The sequence below is a fragment of the Trachypithecus francoisi genome, unplaced genomic scaffold, assembly GCF_009764315.1.
Source record: "Trachypithecus francoisi isolate TF-2019V2 unplaced genomic scaffold, Tfra_2.0 Lachesis_group2, whole genome shotgun sequence".
NCBI lineage: Eukaryota > Metazoa > Chordata > Mammalia > Primates > Cercopithecidae > Trachypithecus > Trachypithecus francoisi.
The window spans coordinates 115,475,854-115,497,293 of NW_022681465.1; the positions used below are offsets into that span (position 1 = coordinate 115,475,854).

Here is a 21,440-nt window from a genome sequence, read left to right on the forward strand (position 1 = left end):
GCCCAAGCCCCAGTGTCCAGGAAGCCCCCATTCCCTTGCACTGGTCTCTGTCTAAGCCAGGTCCCGGCCCCAGGGTCCTGTGTCTCCATGGCATTCCCCAGGCAGGTCCTCAGAGACTCCTGGCCCGGGACAGACCCAGGGCTGCAGGTCATCGTGACATCACCAACCCACAGAGCCCCGAGGCCCCTGCAGCTGTGGGAGACCAGGGTCCCGGCTGCACCACCTCTCTACAAAGAGTCTTCTAGAAAAACACTTTTCACCCCCAACGCCTCTCTCCTGCTACCTCTTCCAGGTAGGGACAGGCACTCCCTCCCTGTGAGGGTGGCCCAGGACAGGCCCCGGGGGCAGAACCAGGCCTCTGCAGGCGGCACGGCCACTCGGACAGTGAGGCAGCCTGGCACCGGGCCCCCATCCCGGCACACACTTCCTCACCCGGTGCTGACAGCCTCTTGGTGGACTTGGCCATTTCCGTTTTACAGCTGGGGAGACCCATGGCATCCCAGTGGGACCAGCTCTCAGCCAAGGGCTCTCTCCTAGCACCCTGCAGCCCGGCTCAGACAAGACAGACTGAACATGAGGTTTCAGGCACAAACCTGCAACCCGACTGTGGGCAAGACCAAGAGAGACAGTGCAGGTGCGAGGCAGAGGGTGAGGGCTGGGACGGAAAAGAGGACTAAGTGGGGCCAGGGCTGAGCAGCTGCTGGGGTTCCAGTACCTTTGGGGTCCTCGTGCCACCTTCAGCTCCAAAGTTCTGTGTCCCCTCAACATACACACACAAGCACGCACACATGTACACATACATGCACACACACATACGCATATACACAGCAAGGACTCCCAGGGCCACTCCAGGGACAGGGGTGGGGCAGGCAGGCCTGTGGGCAGGGCCATGTGGAGCTAAGCAGACTGCTTAGCTGCCTGGATGATTCAGGACCATCCACGCTGTTCCCAGAGGAAGCGCCAGTGACTTAAGCCTGACGGGGGGTTGAGGAATCGCCACTCTATTTTTGTACATTTATTTCTTTGCATTTCCAAAGAACAGAGACAGCTCACCTTCAGAATCACCTTGGGAAGCAGAGAGATGCTAATTTCCATAGGAAAATTCTTCTTCCCCTGGGGAATAGGCCGGATGTTAACCTCTGCCCTTGTCAAGCAAGGGGTCACACACAGCGGTGCCCTCGGCAAAACCAGACCACAGAGGCACCCGTTGAGGCCATGTGGTGCCATTTGGTTAATAGTATTTGAAAATTGGAAGATTTCATGTTTAAAAATTCTAGAACATCCAGCTTCTCTTGAGGAATTAGGAGACGGGGCCATCCCAGGGGTAGCCCTGGACCGTGAATTGAGGGGCCACACCTGGAGACAAAATAGACAGGGCTTGGCTCACCAGGGCCGCTGCCTGCCACCCTCAATGTCATTCTGGCACCAGAAAGCATCACAGTATGTCCTCCTGGCCCTAACCCCGGAGTCACCATGCAGGGACCCTCCAGACACTCCCTGTAGGAGGACTGGGGCGCCACGTGGGGACAGAGCTGGGCTGGGGCACGTCTTGAGGCTGCTTCTGCTGAGCAGGTGGAGTTTTTAACTAAACTGTGTGTTGCAGGCCCATGAAAAATAGCAAAGATTTCTAAAGATGCTTTAAAAGTGTCAGTTTCACCTGAAATGGATTTATTATTGTTGCCATCATTATTTTAATCGTGATAATTTTGGGGGGAAAATTGGAAATTATGTTCTAGAGCACTCCTTCTCCACTCAGGACCAGTGCCTAGAGACCGTCCAAGGCCCAAAGGTAAAGAGGGTGAAGAGAGGAAGACAGGGGCCTGGGTCACCTGGCAGGTGACAGCCACCCCGAGTCCGGCCCCTGGAAGCCTCAGTCATGTTCAGGCTGGACAGGACAAGGGGAGAGCCCTCAGGCCTGGGGCAACAGGAGCCCTGGCCCAGACACCCTCCTGCCTCCTCTGTCCCAAAAAGACCCGGCAGTCAGGCTGAAACCCCAGCTTGTCAATCATGAGTGCCACCTCAGTTTTCCCCACAATAGGATTGATCCCGACCCTGTCAATCACGAGTGCCACCTCAGTTTTTCCCACCGTGGGCTTAACCCAGGCCATGAAGACACTCTGACCACATGCTGGCCCTCGCAGGCTGTTCCCCAGAGCCTTGCTATAAGGAGCTCTGATCGATGGGCCTGGCACGGTCCTGAGTCGGCTTCCTAGTGATCCCTCTGAAGTCAACCTTGACCTTGGGCCTGCCCACCTGTACTGGTTGCCTACCTGGTCTAATGGCCCCTGTTCCACTCAGTCCCTCCAAGGCAGGAGGGGGCTATTTGCTGCTCTCCCCTCCTCCCCTGGGAGCTTCCTATGTTTGTAGCCCAGCCCTGCTGAGCTGTGGTGACCAGGAGCTCACACAGCCTCTGCTCTATCCCTCGGCATTGACCCTGCTTGGATGAGTGGTCAGCGCTGCCCATCTCCTGTGGAGGCAGGAGGATGACGCTGCCCTTGGCCTTCTTTTCCTCTGTGTGCAGCCTTCCCCACGAGAAGGCGTGGGGCCCCCGGGGGTGCTGATTGACCAGGCCCCAGAAGTCATGCCCAGGTGGGCTGTGGCTACCCAGAAGGGAGTTATCTGTGGCAGGATCCCATCTTCTAAATAGGTAACACAGAGCTTTTGAGTTCCTGGCATTCCCTGTGCTCGGGGCCCCTTCTGGATGGCAGCTGGAGATCTCCTTGCTCACATCACGGCCAAAGAATGACACTGTGGGAAGCCCTCCAGAGCCGTCCTGTTTCAGAGTCTCTAGAATGGAACAAAAAGACTCCATCGAAGAGTCAATCAATAAACAGGGAGAGGATGGAACGAGGGGAGGCAGCAGTTCTGTCCAGGGAATTCCAGCAGGGGAACGGGTGGGTCACAGCAGCCATGGGCTCATCCACCGTGCCGTAGCACACAGGACACGTGGGTGAGGGCTGCACCTGCCAGCATCCTAGGCACGCCCCAAGTCTCCAGGCAGGGGTGTGTGCACAGCCCTTCACAGTGACAAAGCTCCATACCCCCAGCAGCCATCTAATCCCCTCACCAAGGTGGAGGCTCGTCACCATCAGCATATCGTCCCATTTTAGCATCAAGGAAACAACCAAGGAGCAGAAAAATTACATGACTCGGACAAGCCACACCACCAGAGAGGATGAGTGGGCATGTGCGCAGGCCTCTGGGTCCAACGTTGTCCACATGCCCGGAGCCCTTCTGTACTTCACCAGCACTGAAGGGTGATTTGTGGGAATAAAAATTGTAGAAACAAGTATGATTACCCTAGGGAAGAGAAAACCTGGGACCGAGTCTGTAACCTCATGAGTACCGTGGGATGGTGTGGGCTCTGAGGGCAGGTGCAGTGGGCAGGTGTGGGCTCTGAGGGCAGGTGCAGTGGGCAGGCGTGGGCTCTGAGGGCAGGTGTAGGGGGCAGGTGTGGGCTCTGAGGGCATGTGCAGTGAGCAGGTGTGGGCTCTGAGGGCAGGTGTAGGGGGCAGGCGTGGGCTCTGAGGGCAAGTGCAGTGAGCAGGTGTGGGCTCTGAGGGCAGGGGTAGTGGACAGGGGTGGGCTCTGAGGGCAGGTGTAGCGGACAGGGGTGGGCTCTGAGGGTAGGTGTAGTGGACAGGGGTGGGCTCTGAGGGCAGGTGTAGTGGGCAGATGTGGGCTCTGAGGGCAGGCAGGGGCTTTGCTGTGCTAAGGGCGGCTGGGTGTTCGCTGTCCCCCATGCAAAGCCTAGGCCTATGCCTTTTCTGGGCTGGCCTCTTCACCTGGGATGCCCTTTCTGCTGCTGCCACCACTGCTGGCCAAATTTAGGCCCCCTGAAAGACCCAGAAGGAAGGGAGCCCAATGCCTTTCATGGGACTCAGAGCTCTTGGAAGAGAGGAGCATGTTCTGCCCCCCTCTGCCTCCTCCACAGCCCCACTGCGTGCCACTTGGGGAGGACAGGGACAGGGGCTGGGGCAGGGATGCTCAAACCCTGAGGACAACACTGTTCAGTGATAGGGCAGACTGCTATCCCCTCTCCATGGGATGACCATCCCCTCATTGCTCTCTTCCTTCAGGTGTCTACTGAAACGTCAGCTCCTCAGGGAGAACTTTCCTTATTTCATCCTAAACTGAAATTGCCCCTCCCCTGATTTATCCCAATAGCACCTCGTGCCCTTCCTTCCTGCTACGCTCCACCACAGGCAGGTCTTGTCTCATTTGTGAATTTGCCTGGGCATTAACTGACTTTCCCTCTCAGATAGAGAGCCCTGGGGGATGGAGACCATGGGGTCTGGTGTGCCTCAGTTTCCCCGGTGCCCCACAGGTAATCGCAGGGCTGTGAGGGGCTGGAGCCATGGAAAAGAGATGCTTTGGGAACAGAGGGCCCAGCAGAGGCGAGCTGGGGGCCTCTGGGGAGTTGGGAACTGGGATACGAGAGGCAGGTGCAGCAGGGCCAGAGGGGCCACACTGGGGGGTGGGGCGCCGAGACCAGGAGCAAAAGTGTGGTGACAGTTGGAGGAGTATGAGATGGAACAAAATCCAGCTACAAATTACTTGCATATGGAATAACCAAGTCGAAGTGACCAGGAGGAGTTAAAAAAAAGTGGGGCAAAGAAACATGTACCATGTAATCACCAACCAAGGCATTTAAGGAGACAAACTGATAAACAACTCATGGGAAAAAAATGTAAAAGATACGAAAGTTTATGCCCCTAAGAGCTTCAACTTGATGCAAGGAAGAAGAGACGAGGCCACAGTGATAGGAGCACTGTAATACATTTGTTCCAGACAAGTTTGATACAACATTAGGTAAGGATAGAAACTATTGGAATTAATAGGAAAACCTAATGTTCAAACCCAACAACCAGAACACATGCCCTTGTCAAGCACATGGGAGAAGTTCCACATTTTGCCACACATTAGGGCACAAAACTCAAAAATCGTGCCTACAATCACCATTACTGAGACAAAATCAGAGATAACAATAAAACCCTAAACCCTAAACATCTGAAATTAAAAGCACAGTTCCAATGGGCCTAGACTAAATGGAAAAAGTACTTTCCACTCACGGCTCAAGTAGAAAACCTGGATAAACCAATAACCTCAGAAGAAATTGAAAGAGTAGTCAAAGAAATGCTTCCATAGAAGAGTTTAACCAAACCCACGAGGAATAGATACTTCTCATCTTACAAAAAATAAGTATGCAAAGATCAATACTTTTCTTGAACATAGCAATAACCAGCTAGAAGGTAGAGTGGAAAAAAGAGCTTATCAACTATAAGAACAAAACTCCCAAGTATCTAAGAATAAACAAAAACTAATAAATGTTCAAAGACTACACAAAAAGTAGTATAATATAGTCTAAAATCTCCAAAAACACAAAAGAAGACCTCAGTAAATGAAGATACACTGACATAATCCTGGACTGGAAGCTGATCCTCCTCCAAATGAATCAAGAAATTTAACATAATCTCCATCAAATAATGGTTAAAACCCAACAAAGTGATTCCAACATTCATCCGGAAGACTATACGTGACACCCGACAGAAAAATAATGGAAAAGAATGATAATGAGGAGGTATGTGTCTTTCAAATTAATGCAATGTATTATAAAATAATGTTAAAGAAAACATAGTGATGTCAGATCGATGGAGCTGAATAAAACTTCCAAAAATAGGCTGGGCGCGGTGTCTCATGCCTGTAATCCCAGCACTTTGGGAGGCTGAGGCGGGTGGATCAGCTGAGGTTGGGAGTTTGAGACCAGCCTGACCAACATGGAGAAACCCTATCTCTACTAAAAATACAAAATCAGCCGGGTGTGGTGGTGCACGCCTGTAATCCCAGCTACTCAGGAGGCTGAGGCAGGAGAATCGCTTGAACCCGGGAGGCGGAGGTTGTGGTGAGCCGAGATCATGCTATTGCACTCCAGCCTGGGCAACGAGAGCAAAACTCCATCTCAAAACAAAACAAAACAAAAACTTCCAAAAACAGATCCAAGAATATGGGGGTTTCCAGGTAAAAATGGCAGATTGAACACAGATATCTGATTTGGCTCCTTTCTAGAATCCCATGAAAAGTTTAGTAAAGAAATTAAAAAAAAAATTAAAGTCACAAGCCTACAAGGATAGGGAGAGCAGGAGGGGAAGAAATAACAAGGGAACTGTGGGAGGCTGGAAACAGATGGGCAAGTGGTAACAGACTTGGTATATCAAGAAAGTTGAATCCCAGGCTGGCCATGAAGACAGCCACATTCTACAAAGTCTCCCAGAGAATAAGAAGAGGGGAAAATCAGGTTACAGGAGAGGTCATAGACAAAGAATTGGAATCAGCATGACTCAGAGTTCTCAAAAGCAGCATTAGATGCAAGAAAACAGTGGAGCAAAGCCTTCGAAATCCTGAAGGAAAATGATTTCCCAACTGGAATTCTGCGCCCAGACACATTCCCCATCAAGTATGAAAGTGGAATAAGGACGTTTCTAGACATGTCAGTTCTCCAAAGATTTACCAACAAGTACTCCTCTCAAGAAGCTACAGAAAGGTGTGCTCCACAAAAAAAAAAAAAAAAAAAAAAAAAAAAAAAAGGAAGAGTAAGACGTAAGACACAGATACAGAAAATGGGCAGAAAATGGGAGCCCAACACAGAAGACATGGCCTGGGAGGCCCATGGAGGGTGGCAAGAAGTGACTCTGGGGTGATGGCTCTGCACCAGACGTGGAGGGCGACTGAGCCGTACTGAGCAGTGTGACCCATGGGTGAACGATCTTCACAAGGCCCCACCTCCATCAGGCCAGCTGTAGCCCGGGGTCAGAACGCCCAGGAGAGCCTGGCCTAGGTTCTCGGCAGTACTTGGCTTGGCCATGTGCTGATGAGGGGTGCTCCCACCCTCTGCTGAAGACGCACAACACTCACAGAAGTTCCCAGCTTTCCCCACACGGAGAGCTGAAGGCAGGCCATGGTGAGCTTAGAAGCAGGAAATACAGGGCAGCCCCCTCCCTCTGACCGTATTTCCACCACAGGTCCAGCGCCTGGTCCCCACCTTGGCCCTGCCAGGTGCCTGACTGTGCTGAGCCCAAGACTCCCTCGAGACCTTGCTCACGACTTCCCCAGGAGGGGCCTTGTCAGTTCCCAGAGAAGCGGGAGTCAGACCACGACCTGGAGACTGATCTGCTCACCTCCAGGAGCCTCCATCCAGCGGGGGCAGTGCTGTCGTCTCTTTATACCGCCAGTGTGTGCCAGCTCTCTGCTTTAATATTAATCATCTTTGATACTCATTTGCATGTAATTATAAATAGTTGCTCAAGTAGCCATATAGTAAAAAAAATAGTAAATGATGAAGGTAGCAAATGGTGCTAGGAAACGGTGCAGGCGGAGCAGGCCGGGACACTCTGGCAGTCTGGCACTACTGAGGGGATGATGAGGAAGAGCACCATGTGGCTCTAAAGATACAGGATGTCTATCGGATATCCCAGTGCCCTCCTCGGGCTGACCCTCGGCCCACGGCCATTGTTCGCCCCCATGGACTGGCTTGCAGACGGGCAAACTTGCACAGGTCTGTAAGGAGGCAATGGGGAGCTGCCCCTTGCAGCATTGCTTGGGTGGAGTGAGGGAGCTAGAAACAACACAGGGGTCATCCGTGCGTGAGAGGAGAGGCAGATGTGGTGGAGGCACACCACAAAATGCTACCAAGGTTAGAAGTTTGATATCTACATAGATGGATGGATCTTAAAAACAGAGAGCCAAGTGCAGAAGGTAAGAAACAGAATCAGACACTTCAGAGCGACTTATGTAAATTACGGATACACACATACAAGACAGCAACATTCACGTTGCAAAAATGTACACTAACAAAAGGATACCCTTTGATCACCTGAAACGGTTGCTCATTGCAGGAGAAAAGAAGAAGAAAGAGAGCAGGCTGGGGAGATAAATGGCTTTTGTTTGTTTCTGTCTTTGTTTTAACGATGTTAGGACAACTGGTTAGAGGGAGGAAAAGGTCAAGTTTTGACATCATGCCTTAAGCAAAAACAGATTCCTAGTGGATGAGATGATCGAAAGGAAGTCATAGAAGTGCTAGAAGAAAATGTAGCTAGGCACCTTTTGATAATCTTGCTGTTGGGTGGGCTTTGGGTTCCAAGCCTAGGGCTCTTTCCCAGCCCTCTCCTTGGCTGCCCCAACCCCTGTGAGCTGTTTCCCACTCTGCTGGACTCTGCTGGCTGAATTCGAGGGCAGATGGCACACTTGCTAGGGGATGGTGTGAGGGCAGATGGCACACTTGCTAGGGGACAGTGTGAGGGTGGATGGGCACACTTGCTAGGGGATGGTGTGAGGGTGGATGGGCACACTCACTAGGAGATGGTACAAAGGGGGATGGGCACACTTGCTAGGGGATGGCACGAGGGCAGACGGGCACACTCACTAAGGGATGGTGCAATGGCAGACAGGCACACTCACTGAGGCACCTGCACACAGACAGAGGTGCTGTGCTACTGCCTCAACCTGCCAACCACATGGATGGGAACGAATCATCCCCTTTTTCCAGTGCTTAGGAGTGCCCACGACATAAGTCCTAATAACCGCCCTGCAGAGCCAGAACTGCCACATTGCCCAGAAGAGGAGAGGGAGGCTCAGGAAATTAGACTAAGGCCATGATGTTGGCAAATACCCAGACCAGAATGCCAGCCCAGTTCCTGCTTACAAGCACTGCCAGGGCCTGCAGGGGCCACCGCCGGGCCCAGGAGGACCAAAGCCTGGAGCACCAGCAGCCTCTCCTCCAACATGGGGAGCCCTACCCAGGGGAGGTCAATGGGAGCAAGGTCATCCCCTCCATTTGTTACCAACCAAGAGACAGTCGCTCTGGCTGCGCATTCCCCTAAAGATAATCATTAAGATGAAATATGTTTATGTGGAAGTGTAATCAGGACATGGCAGAAAGCCTTGTTTGGAAGCAGGCAGGCTCTTTGGAGGCTCTGGGAAGCAGAAGGCAGGCTCAGCCCCACGGGGGCCATCAGCACGGAGCCCCACTGGTGCAGTTTATTAAAAGATGCTCATTAGGATTATTTCATCCCAGCCCTTTATAACTTTATTACCGACTTTGAATTAATTTCTGCAACTTCAACAGACGCAGCTCATCCAGTGCCATTTTTATGACCTGAGGTGGATCGGAGGGTGGGGAGGGGCTCCTGGGGCCGGCCTGGCCATCAGGAGTGCATCGGAACAGCTGCGCCGAATCTCAGGGGCAGTCCTGACAGTTCTCTAACCTCCCACAGGATGGGCTGCCCCACGGACAGATGGACGCTCCAGCCCAGCCCCGCTCAGCCTTAGCAGAGCTTCAGGGAGAAAAAGGAAGCACTAAAAAAGGAGAGAAATCCTCTCCAGGCTGGTCCTCAGAACATACCCTCCCCCTTCCGCCACAGCAGAGGACAAAGGACACCTCTCGGTGGTGGACACAGAAGGTCCTGGCCTGCCCAGCACCCGCATACCCTCATGGAGCCACCTGGAGTTGTGCAGCATGGTGGCCTGCCCTGTCTGGCCACCACACCTTTTCTGCTAGTGAACCACGCTCCCCTACTCGCACCCCACATGGCTCATGGGGAGCCAACCCCACTGCACCCCAGCTTCAGGAGTGCCCGAGGGGTCCTGTTGGACCACTGGAACCCGATGCTGTGTGTTGGTGTGCACAGGAAGACTCCCGTGCTTTCCTCTCTGCTGGGAAAATGTGACTCTGGGGCTGCTAGGTACCTCCTTCTCCCAGGAGCAGCAGAGGGGAGAGATGAGGGCAGCCCCGTGTGCTGCTGACACTGTTCAGGTCGCCGAATCCAGCTGCGACTGAAGCTGATGCACCCCTGGACATTCTAATTCTTCCAGTCAATTCATTTAGCTTTTCTGTCTCCTGCAACAGCAAGAGTCCTGTGTGCCCTCACAAACACAGACACAGCCAAAAGTGCTGGCCTGCGAGAGACACCATGGTTTGGCTTTGCAGCCAGAGCTTTCTTAAACTATTGAGGCATCAGACCAGGCCACTCTCTTCTGCCCTGTGCTGCACCTCCCAGTGTGGGGCAAGGAGGTCTGCTGTGTATTTAAGTCTATGACCAGAAAAGGGGCCAGGCTCTGGTGCAGCTCCCAGATCCGTGTCCTTGGGAAATGGTGTCCAGCAGAGGTGTGAGGCCGCTGAGGTTGAGCCAAGCCAACCTCAGCTGTGCGAGTGACCGGCAGCTGTGCGAGCCCCTTTGAGGTGTCCTGCAGCAAGTCTGGGGGCCTCCTGTCTACAGTCCTCACAGAGGCCTCCCAAACACAACTTCCCCCTCTTCCCCTCAACACCTGCCAAACTGCCGAGGCTCCTCCGCACCTGCCCCATGCCACTCTCCAGCGGCCCCTGCAGCCCACCCACCTCCAAGGACTCACGGGGGTCTCTGGGCCTTCAGAGGCTGGGGCGGGTGAGAAGAGCCGCCAAGCCCTTCCCCTGCCTAGCATCTGCTTAAGCCAGGGAGGGTCCCCAGGACCTGCCACAGCCCCCAGGGCTCCAAGCCTTCTCTCTGCTGGGCAGTTGGCCCAGGGAAGGGGAGCTGGGGTAATCTCACACGGGCACCGCAGCACACGGCAGCCAGATGGTGGGGGCCAATGGAGAGGCCGGGAGGTCTTTTAATGAAAACATTCACTGTGAACTTTAGAACAAAACAAAGATACCCACAGGTCCCAACGGAAGGGAGAACTCCCAGGGATTGTGATCCGAATGCAGGGGAGGAGGGGGCTGGCAAGTGGGGTGCTGGCAGCCAGTGCCACGGGACCCACGTGGCCAGAGCCTTGGCCAGTGGCTTAGCAGATGACAGGTGGAAAATCCCTGTCACCAGCCTGGTACATGCTCCAGAGCCCCCAGTTTGGACATCTGGAAATGCGGCATTGCTCCCCGGACGGCCTCAGGTACCTTACACTCAGAAAATCCAGGGCCTGGTGCCTCCACTGCCTGCACGTGCACCTCCGGCTGCACTGCCAGCTGCATTGTCCACCTGGGGTGTGGCGCCCGCATGCAGCTGGGCCCACACCAGGAGCACAGCCTGCCTCTCCCTCTCCCTCAGAGCTCCCTCTTCACTCCTCAGGCTCTCTGGAACCTAACCCTCCACCCTCTATGCCTTCTGTGTTGCCCACGCTCCTGACTCCAGCAGAATCTGCGCCTCATCCATCACTGCACTCTTCAAATCCAAGTTCCAAGGCATTTCTCTAATCACCAACCTCAGTTTCCCTTGTTGTGGCCTTCATGTCCTTGGATGTTGAGCCCTGCGTCATGCAGGGTGGGCGTGGGCCCTGCAGGGGTGAGGTCCTGGTCCCCTGGGAAGGGCCTGCAACCAGCACAAGCGGGAGGTCTCAGATGCTGCCTGACCCTGTGCAAATGAGGCCGTCTCCTACCCGGCCATGGGCCACGTGCAGGGACTCAGCGCCTGCCTTTGCTCCCTCCTCCTTCCCCGCCCCTCCAGATCAGGAGTCCAGGCACACAGCAGTGCTGGGGCCGAGCACAGGCTCTTCCTGGCTGACGGTAGGACCTGGGGCAGCACTGCCCGGTGGGCCACACTGTGCCAACAAGCTGCCTTCCCAGGAGGAAGAGTTCCCCAGATGCCCGGGCACCAGGGACTTCATACCCTCCTGTTTCTTCTTCATGGCAGCCGGCGGAGTGGGCATGGGACCTCTCTACACAAATGAGGGAACAAGCCCAGAGCCCAGGCAACAGGCACCCCTGTGTGACTCCAGTATCTGGCTCTGTTCCCGCATCCCGAGCTTCCAATGGCCCATGGTGGTGATTGCACCTGGCCAGCAGCAAGAGGGAGCTGAAGGTACTGGGACCCTGGCCCAGCTGGGGACCTTGCTGCCGTCACACCCACCATGACCCTGGAGCACAAAGACCCCCCACTTTCAGTCACGGCACCAAGCACAGTCCCTGTGTCTGTCCAGGGCCTGCTCAAGGAGCAGGAGTGGCCAAGGACAGCCCCAGAGACTACTCCAGCCCTCCCCCATGCTGGGGGCGGAAGGGTGGTGGGGACTGGGGCCTCTTGACGCTCCCATGCCCTGACGTCCCGTCCTCCAGGACGCTCCCACGCCCCTGTGACTCCTGCGGGAGCAGGGAAACGCCCTGCGGGTGGGCAGCGGCCAGGCTCCCTGGATCTGCCTGGAGAAGAGCCCCCCACAGAGGTGATGCGATGCTCACCACACCCCCCTCAGCTCAAGACCCTGGAACTTCCCAGACCCTCAGCCCTCTCTCCCAGTGAGTGTCAGGGACCCCCCTCTCTCCTCAGGTGCTGCGCCCCCAAACCACATGTCCTCCTTCCCTCTGCTCCAGCCCACATGGGGCTGAGGAGCAGGCCTGCCCAACCTTTGTTTCTGGCCTCTCCTGTCCTTCCCACCTGGCTGTGGGATCTTCTCTCAGACCTGCCCCTCCCACGGGTAAATCCCGAGGTGCAGACTCGGAGACAGCACCGAGAGGCCCCCAGTGCAGCTGCCACTCTGAGCCCAGGCCATGTCACCCAATCCTGCAGGGGCGGGGGGCTCCTCCCCTTTGTCTTCCTGTGTGAACTCCATGGGTCCAGAAGCCTGGGGTTGGGGGTGGTGACAGTTAGTCCTGGTGGACCCCACACACTCCTGTCCCATGATGCGTCCTGCCCTATAATACCCCAGCTGCGGATGAGGAGGGAAGGGCTCCTCATGCTCCCGGCACAGCACCCAGGCCGCGGTGTTGACGAGTCTTAATTGGATCAGCCCTATTTCGAGAAGAGAGGAAATCAGAAATCAGAGTGAGTGATGAGTCCTGAAAATTTCATCCCCAAGGCAGCCTCACAGGGGCCTTTCCACACCAACTGGGGGGGTGGCAGGGATGCACTCCAAGCCCAGATCCCAGGGCCACCCTGAGAACCAGGAGGGGAAGAAGGGCCGCCCTTCCTGCAGAGAAGATGACAAAGGCCCTGCTCGCTGGGCCCCCGCTGCCCCCAACACCATGAGGGCGCAGAAGACTGGACCAGCAGCTGGTCAGGCAGAAACTATAAAAATCACCCTAATTCTACTGTAAAAGGCTGGGGTTTCCTTTTCTTGGCTTAAAAGCTGGTGTGATCCTTCCAGGTAGCAGCCAGCAGCAGGCCTGCGGCTCACGGAGATGGGCTGGGTGGGTGGCCCTCTGGCCGGTGCTTGCCAACCAGCTGCCCACGTGCTCTGCTGCCCTGCAGAGGTGACGCAGCTGCCATCACAGCCATGCATGTTGTGAACTGACTCCTGCCAAGTCCTGAGAGGGCATCTAGTCTGGCAGCAGCCCCTGCAGGGCCCAGCTGCCTCTGAAGCTCCACATCCTTCTCCCAGGGCGGGAGTACTCTCCCCAGAGCACCTGGTCCTGCTGCCACTTTCTGCCAGGCAACCTCTCTCCCTGCTTCCAGGTCCAGCCTGACTTTCCTCCTGTTTGCAGCAGTTCCTACCTGCCTGCCCTGGGCCCATGTCCCCCACCAGGCCAAGTCACTGTCTCCTTCTCTGGCTCCCAAAACCTTCATTTTCATTCGTTTGTTCATTGTTCATTCACTCAAGTATTTTGGTAACTACCATTTGCCAGGCCTTGCATGGCACCACCTCCAGAAGAGTGCTCTGGGGTGTCACCATCATAGGCTGGCCTGCTTAGTGATCACTCTTCACATACATGCACACATGCACACACACTCACATCCACACACGCACATTCACACACGCATGCATGTACTCTCTCACACACATGCACACACACACGCCAACGCACTTACACACTCACACACACGCACACATGCACACACACGCAGTCACATCCACACACGCACACTCACACACGAATGCACGTACTCTCTCACACACATGCACACACACACAAGCCAACGCACTTACGCACTCACACACATGCACACATGCACATGCATGCACTCACATCCACAGCCAACACACACACACGAATGCACCACGGGCACACTCACGTGAATGCACTGACACACACATGCACACACACACGAATGTACTTATACACATATGCACACTCACATGCCAATGCACTTACACACACAAGCACACTCACGTGAATGCACTTACACAATCTCACACATGCACACTCACACACGAATGCACTTACACAATCTCACACATGCACACTCACACACGAATGCACTTACTCTCACACATGCACGCAAATGCACATGCATGCATACATTCATCACATGTGAGCGTATATGAGTGTGTGCATGTGCATGTATGAGTCTGGGTGTGCGTGAATGTGCATGTCACACGTGTGTGCATGTGTGTGACAATGCACACTCATGCACACACACGCACACACACATACGTGCACATGCACGCACACACACACATGCTCTACAGTGAACTCCCAGAAGACTGAAGTGGCCCTTGACCCCTCTCTAAGTCCTCGGGTACCCATATGGGGCTTGGCAAAATGAATAAATAAATTGGGGCCAAAAAACGCCTGTTGGATAAATGGAAAACTGTAGTTATCCTTATGCTACTTCTGACCAGGCAGAGACAGGGTAGGAGGAGGCGCAGCGTGGATGCGGGCGGAGTGTGTATCTCCTTGGTGGGAGCAGTTGGCTGTGGAGCCTGCGTCGGTTTCCTTCCTGACTGTCATTTACAGGGAGAGCGTGAGGGTGGCGTGAGGTCAGCAGGGCAGGTGGGTGCTGTGTGTGCTCACTGCAGCCGTGCGGTGGGTGCACGCTGCCGCCATCTTCTCCCCTTTTTCTTGGGAGCTGTCGCCATGGCTCCCGGCACATCCTGACATCCGTAGGCGCCATCCTGACAACACGCTGCCGGCCACAGGTCACAGGGTGTACCTCATGCCACAGCAATTCTCCCCTGGGCCTCCCTGACCCTCGACCTGCGGGTCCCTGTTAGGCTGGGCATGTTTCCCGATGCCCCATCTCTCTGACCCTGACATATTTTGTTCACATGTTGAACAGAGAGAAATATTCTCTCTCCCATTTTTCCTGAAGCGTGCGGCCCTCTTGGCTCATCTTTTGCTTTTTCCTTTTCACTCAGAAATACTTTGCTCTCATGAGAAAAGTCATGTGGGCAGGGGGATGAGAGGGACAGTGGGCCCTGGGCAGGCTGTCTCCAGCCCGAGGTGGCCAGCGGTGGCGAGGAGGGTGCAGGTCCATGTTGCTGGGTCTTCTTATTTTTGTAAGTAAGAAAGAAATCTGGATTTGCATGTGAAGTCTCTGATCTCTAAATACTGGCAAGCAACTTAAGAGTAATGTAGGTACTGTGCTGCTTGTGAAATGAGCCAAAGCTGGGCCCCCAGGGCTGTCTGCCACCTCAGCTCCACGCCCTGAGCACCTGTTTACCTGTATCCTCCTCCGTCTGACCTGGAGAGTTCTGAGCACAGTAAGGTTCTGGCCAACCAGAGTGAGTCTGCCTGCCTCTGCCTCACAGCGGCTGAAGCTTCCCGGGCCGCAGTTCACACCCCGTTTCTTTCTCCACATCCCTTTCCCATCTTGAAGGACAGCGCCTGATGGACGTGTTTCACAGTGCAATCCTCAGGCAGGGGCCTGAGGAGCACTCCCTGGTTATCCACATAGCAACTAACACTCAGCGCGCACCAGGCTCCTCCTCCCTCTCATGGACTCTCAATTCAGCCCTACACAGCCAAGGGCTCACCAACATCATGTGCACTTCAGACAAAGGACTGATTTCCTTAATACATAAAGTGCTCTTACGAATCAACAAGAAACAATCCAGCAATCCAAAAGGGAAATGGACAAATGGTATTGATACAAAGGTGCCGGGTGGAGAAGGGCATGCCCCTTTTAAATGATACGGAAGCGGGAAGGGCGTAGTCCCTGGCTAAGGGCTCCACCCTCACGGACCTAGGTGAGGACAGGCACTCTTGCCTTTGTGCCCAAATGTCGCACTTCCCAAGACCACCCTGGTCCACCATGCCCCCATCTTGTGCCTATAAAAACCCCTGAGACCCTAACAGGCAGACACAGGCGGCCGGACGCCAAGAGGAGCACATGAGTGGAGGAACACACGGACGGCTGGACGTCGAGAGGAGCGCACCAACAAGCACCTTGGCAGCTGCAGGCCACCGACTAGCAGAAGCAGAATGAGTTTGGCTGGGGCAGTCAGAGGAGAGCCCAGGGTGCTTAGCGGCCCGACTCCAGGGAAAAACCTTTGCACCCCCTCCTCCTTCTGGCTTCCCCCATCTGCTGAGAGCTACTTCCACTCAATAAAAAGCACCCCGTGCTTCTGGCTTCCCCCATCTGCTGACAGCTACTTCCACTCAATAAAACCTCGCACTCATTCTCCAAGCCCACCGTTCCCTGCACCAAGGTAGAGGGTCTAATTGAGCTGGTTAACACAAGCTGCCTATAGACAGCTAAACTAAAAGAGCACATGTGGCACACGCCCACTGGTGCTTCAGGCGCTGTGAACATCCACCCCTAGACGCTGCCGTGAGGTCGGAGCCCACAGCTTGCCCGTCTGTACGCTACCCTGGAGGTTTGCGCAGAGGATACTGAAGAAGCGAACCACACCCCCATTGCACGCCCTGCGAGGAGGACAAGGGAACTTTTCCCATCTCAGTATGAAGGGACAGTTCTCCGAAAAGAAAAGACAGCAGCTTTTTCTTTTTTTTTTGAGACAGAGTCTCTGTTGCCTAGGCTAGAGTACAGTGGCGTGATCTCGGCTCACTGCAACCACCGCCTCCCAGATTCAAGCGATTTTCCTGCCTCAGCCTTCCAAGTAGCTGGGATTACAGGTGCCTGCTATCAGGCTCGGTTAATTTATTTTTGTATTTTTAGTACAGACAGGGTTTCACCATGTTGGCCAGGCTGGTTTCGAACTCTTGACCTCAGGTGATCCATCCAACTTGGCCTCCCAAAGCGTTGGGATTATAGGCGTGAGCTACCCAGCAGTTTTTCAGTGTATGAGAAGATGCTCAACCTCACCCTTAATTGAAGAAATAACCTGCATTAGATTGTCCAAATAAAAATGTATGGATCAGGGGCACATGCTGAGAGACATGGACCCAGCCAACCATCCTAGGGTTGTGGTCATCCTTATCAAATTTGAAAATGCACAAACCTTTTGAACGTGCAATTTCAGTTATTGAATTTAATCCTACAAATGTCCTCATACAAGTGGCCAAGGAAATAAGTGTAAGGATATCCAGGGCTGCATTATAAGAAACAGTGAATATTGAAAAGAAGTCAAGTCGCCGTCAATCAAGCTCTGGTGAAGTAAGTGATCCACAGGATGGAATACCTTCGCGGAAGGAATGGGCAGATCTGGAAGGGCCGATGTGGAAGATGTCCAAGATATGTTACCTGACAATCGCGAATGCAGGGTAGTACATGGTATAGTCTGCAGTGTGCATGAAAGTCATAAAAATGAAAACAATATCTATAGGACACAAAATCCCTTGAGCCAGAGATTCCAATCCTAGGATTTATATGTGTGTGTGCGCAGGACATGCTGAAAGGACACAGAGGAAAGGTGTGCAGTGGCTGCCCTGGAGAAAGGAGCTGAGTTCCTGACAGCCAATGGGAGAGGCATGAGGACAGCAATGAGCATTTCATATGGCTGCAATCCTTAGCCCAGCCAAAAAGCAAGCCACGCACATGCGGGAAAAGCCAGGACTCTCCCAGCAGCCAAGGGTGGAGCTCCCCCAGGGGTCGGGGCAGAGGGAGCCCCCAGTCTGGCCTGCTCCCTGATGACTCTACACTTGGCAGCCGAAGGGGGCCACTCTGACAGTCAGGGCCCAGCTGTGATCTGGGGTGGAACTGGTCTGGCACTGATCTCCTTGGCCTGGCTCTGGGTGCTGGCATGGCAGTATCTGTTGGGCTGCGGGGCCCCCAGCTGGGCCCTCTGAGTGATGATGAGCCTGCTGGGCTGGGACCACAGAGTGAGCAGGACCAGCATCCCCTCAACCCCAGATGCCCTCCAGGACGGCAAGGCCCAGACACAGAGAGGGAACCTGACACTCACTCACGGCAGGGCTGAGAGGCAGGCAGAGTGGGAAGGGTGTTCCTGACCACGGCCCATGGGACCAGCAATGCAGAGGGCCTAGGAGTGAGGGAAGCCCCTGCTGTGCCAAGGAGGGAAGGCCAGGAGAGGAGAGATGGCCGAGACCAGGGAGGAGGGCAGAAGTGCAGAGAGACTAGAGGGGGCAGGGCAGCCCTGGCTTCAGGGAGCAGATGGGGCTGGAGAGGGAGCCAGGAGGGAGAGTGGGAGGCAGGAGAGGCAGCGTGTGGACAAAGACTGAGAGGTGGAGTTGCCGCTTGGGTGCAGAAAGGGGGGCCAGGGAGGATTCCAGGTTTCTGACCTGGGCAACTGGTCACCCTGGGAAGCCGTCCCTGCAAGTGACCCTCAGGAGGAGCCACGTGGGAGGAGGAAAAGCCCGTGTGGGCATGTTGGGCTGAGATTTCTGTGGGGACCCAAGGACAGACACCCATGAGACACTCAGGCAGGAGTGGTCTGGAGCACAGAGAGAGGGTGGGGGGAGGCCCCAGGTGTGGGCGGCCTCCGGGATGGATCAGTTGCAGAGCACTCCAGTGGCGCACACAGGAGCGGGCCAGGTGCACGGACAGGGCTGTTACTGACTCAGCTCACTCCACCAGGACCCTGTCTGGGCACCAGCCTGTTTTCTTGTCCTCTCCAGCCAGAGGGGCAGAGTTGGGGGTGGACTCGCTCCAGCCTGAGGACCTCCAGGGCCCTGGCGCCTCCCCCTCTCCACCTGCCACAGCCGGAAACCAGTGTGGGTGTGAAGTGGAAGGAGTCTCCGCAGCAAGGCCCAGCTCTTAGGCCGGCCACTGCCTCGCCTCCTGCCTGATGCTGTCTCTCAACAACAAGGCAGGTCCCCTGAGACCCGGAGGTGCCCCCAGCCCCAGCACCCACCATGCGTGGCTGGGCTGGCTGGGCCTGCCTTTGAGGCAGGCAGAACCCCAACCAAAGCCAGCTGCCATCACTGCCTGCAGAGCTTCTGGGGAAGGCTCCTGTGGGGCTCCAGACTCGGGGCGGTGCCCTCACCCCTGCCTCCTCATCCAGCATCCGCAACTCTGGAGCCAGGAAGCCTGGTGCTCCTTCCCAGAGGAGGAGCTGAAGCTCTGGAAGTCTGGACTGAAGTCTCTGTGGTGTGCGGCCGCCGGAGAACAGCTCCGTCTGGCTGGATCCTGAGCTCCTCCCCCGGCCTGTGCTTGAGAGGTGACAGCCAGCAGGTAAGCAAGTGCCCTGGGTTCTGGTCCCAGCAAAGCCTCCTCCAGCTGTGCGCCTGGGTCAGGCCACCCTCTCTCTGTCAGAGCCTCAGTGTCCTGGTCTGAAAAGCAGGCACAACGCTGCTGGCGACAGCCCACAAGTAAGACACACGGAAAACCTGAGGCCCAAGAAGCCAAGGAGAGGCTTACAGGCTGCTGTCGGAGAATGGAAGGAAAGGAGGGGACGCCAGAGACTCGGGGCTTAAGCGACTTGGCCGTGATCAAAACACAGGCGGAGTATCACACACAGACCCCGCTGCCCACTCCCCACAGAGAGGTAATCCCAGGTCAGTGGCATCCAGCCTTCCCCGGCCCCCAGGCCCCTGGCTGCCACCAAGAAACAGTCTTTGTGGGGGTCCTGCCCCACTGGGGTGCAGGGACACATCCCCCAAGGCCCAGCCCTACAGAAGCTCTTCCTCCGCAGCCCGTTCTTGAAATCACCTCCAAGAAAAAAGAATCGCTTCAGCTTCCAAAGATATCCCCAGGCAGGAAATGGGCCGCGGGCAGCATGAATGTTTAATTACGTTAATTGTCCAAGTTCAGCGCACATCATCCCTCCTTAAGTACCTTATGGGAAACTGTAATGAGGCGTGAAATGGCTCATTTTTACAACTCCCCTTTCTCAGCGTTCTCCAGAGGGGGTGCCCCTGTCGGCTGGCCGGCCAGGCCTCTCTTGCCAAGGCTCCCCTTCCGTGGTTCTAATTTAATTTTCTGACCTTTTCTCTCGCCATCCTTACCCCGTACATTCCTGCGCCCTGGCACACTACGCTAAAGCACCATAATTACTGAGCTGTAAACCTCTCATGGAAATCTGGTTTTGACTTTGTTAGAAAACACTACAATCCAATCCCTGAGAGTCAGGATCGATGGGCTTGGCCTGCCAGAGGAAATATATCACCGGATTAAGTGGTTTCGCAGAGGCAGTCCCGGCGGGAGGAGGGCAGGGCAGGCTGGGCAGGGCTGGGCGGAAGGTGAGCAGGCAGGGTGCCCTCGTGGGCAAGGGGGGAGGGGATGCGCAGAGGCGGAGGGTGGGCAATGTGAGATTACCAGAAAGTGTGGCCTGGCCATCCCAGGGCCTGCAGGCTTCCTGAGTGCCTACTTGGCCCTCGGCACCCGCAGGGCATTGAGGCCGAGATGCCCAGCTGTGCAGAGGGTGTGCAGGTATTGTGGTCACTTACATGCTCCAGGACCTGCTTCTGCTGATGCCAGGGCAAGACCCAGCCTCAAGCACACATCAAACACATACGCTGGACGTTATGCCCGGGAGAGCTGTGCACACAGGCACACAGAGATGGTGAGAACCGGGGGTACCTGGATCCAATCACTCTCACCTTGGGTCTCACTTCTAGGGGCGTGGACTTGGCTGGCATCACTGCACTGCAGCACGTCTGGGTCCATACAGACTTCCTTCATTTCATGTATGTACTTAAAACATACCACCATTCATGTACTGTCAGGCACTCCTTCATTTTGTAAAACAATAGGGCTCTCAAGGCCTGCACAGTGCCTCACACCTGTAATACCAGCACTTTGGGAGGCCGAGGCAGGCGGATCACCTGAGGTCAGGAGTTCGAGACCGGCCTGGCCAACATGGTGAAACCCCATCTCTACTAAAACTACAAAAATCAGCTGGGCATGGTGGTGGGCGCCTGTAATTCCAGCTACTCAGGAGGCTGAGGCAGGAGAATCGCTTGAACCCAGGAGGTTGAGGTTGCAGTGAGCCGAAGTCGTGCCATTGCACTCCAGCCTGGGCAACAGAGCGAAACTCAGTCTCAAAAAAACACGGGGGGCGCCTATCAAAAGATGAGAGGGACCCAGGCCTATATTGCACATCCATGTCAGTGACAGTGTAATGGTGTGCAGACCCCCCTCCCCTCCACGCACACGCGTTCTGAAGTAAGTCAGGCCCAGAAGGACAAATCCGGCGTGCATCCATTCACACGAGGATCTATAATCAAACGCACAGAAGCGGACGACAGCATCGTGGCTGCCAGAGCTGAGGGAGCGGGAAATGGGGAGTTTTTGGTCAATGGGTGTGAAGTTTTAGTGATGCTAGACGAGTACGTTCTAGAGATCTGCTGTACAATGTTGTGCCTGTAGCTAACCATGTGGCATCGTGCACTTCGAAATTCTTTAAGAGGTCTGAGCTCACATTAAGTGTTCTTACCACAAAAGCAAACAACAGCAGCAACA

At 55.0% G+C, this 21,440-nt stretch overlaps 1 protein-coding gene across 1 annotated transcript in view; it reads right to left on the bottom strand.

Annotated features, from left to right (window-relative positions):
- The window catches only part of ADAMTS2 (ADAM metallopeptidase with thrombospondin type 1 motif 2), a 233,584-nt gene that overhangs the window by 102,061 nt on the left and 110,083 nt on the right, over positions 1–21,440 (bottom strand). The window lies entirely within an intron of this gene.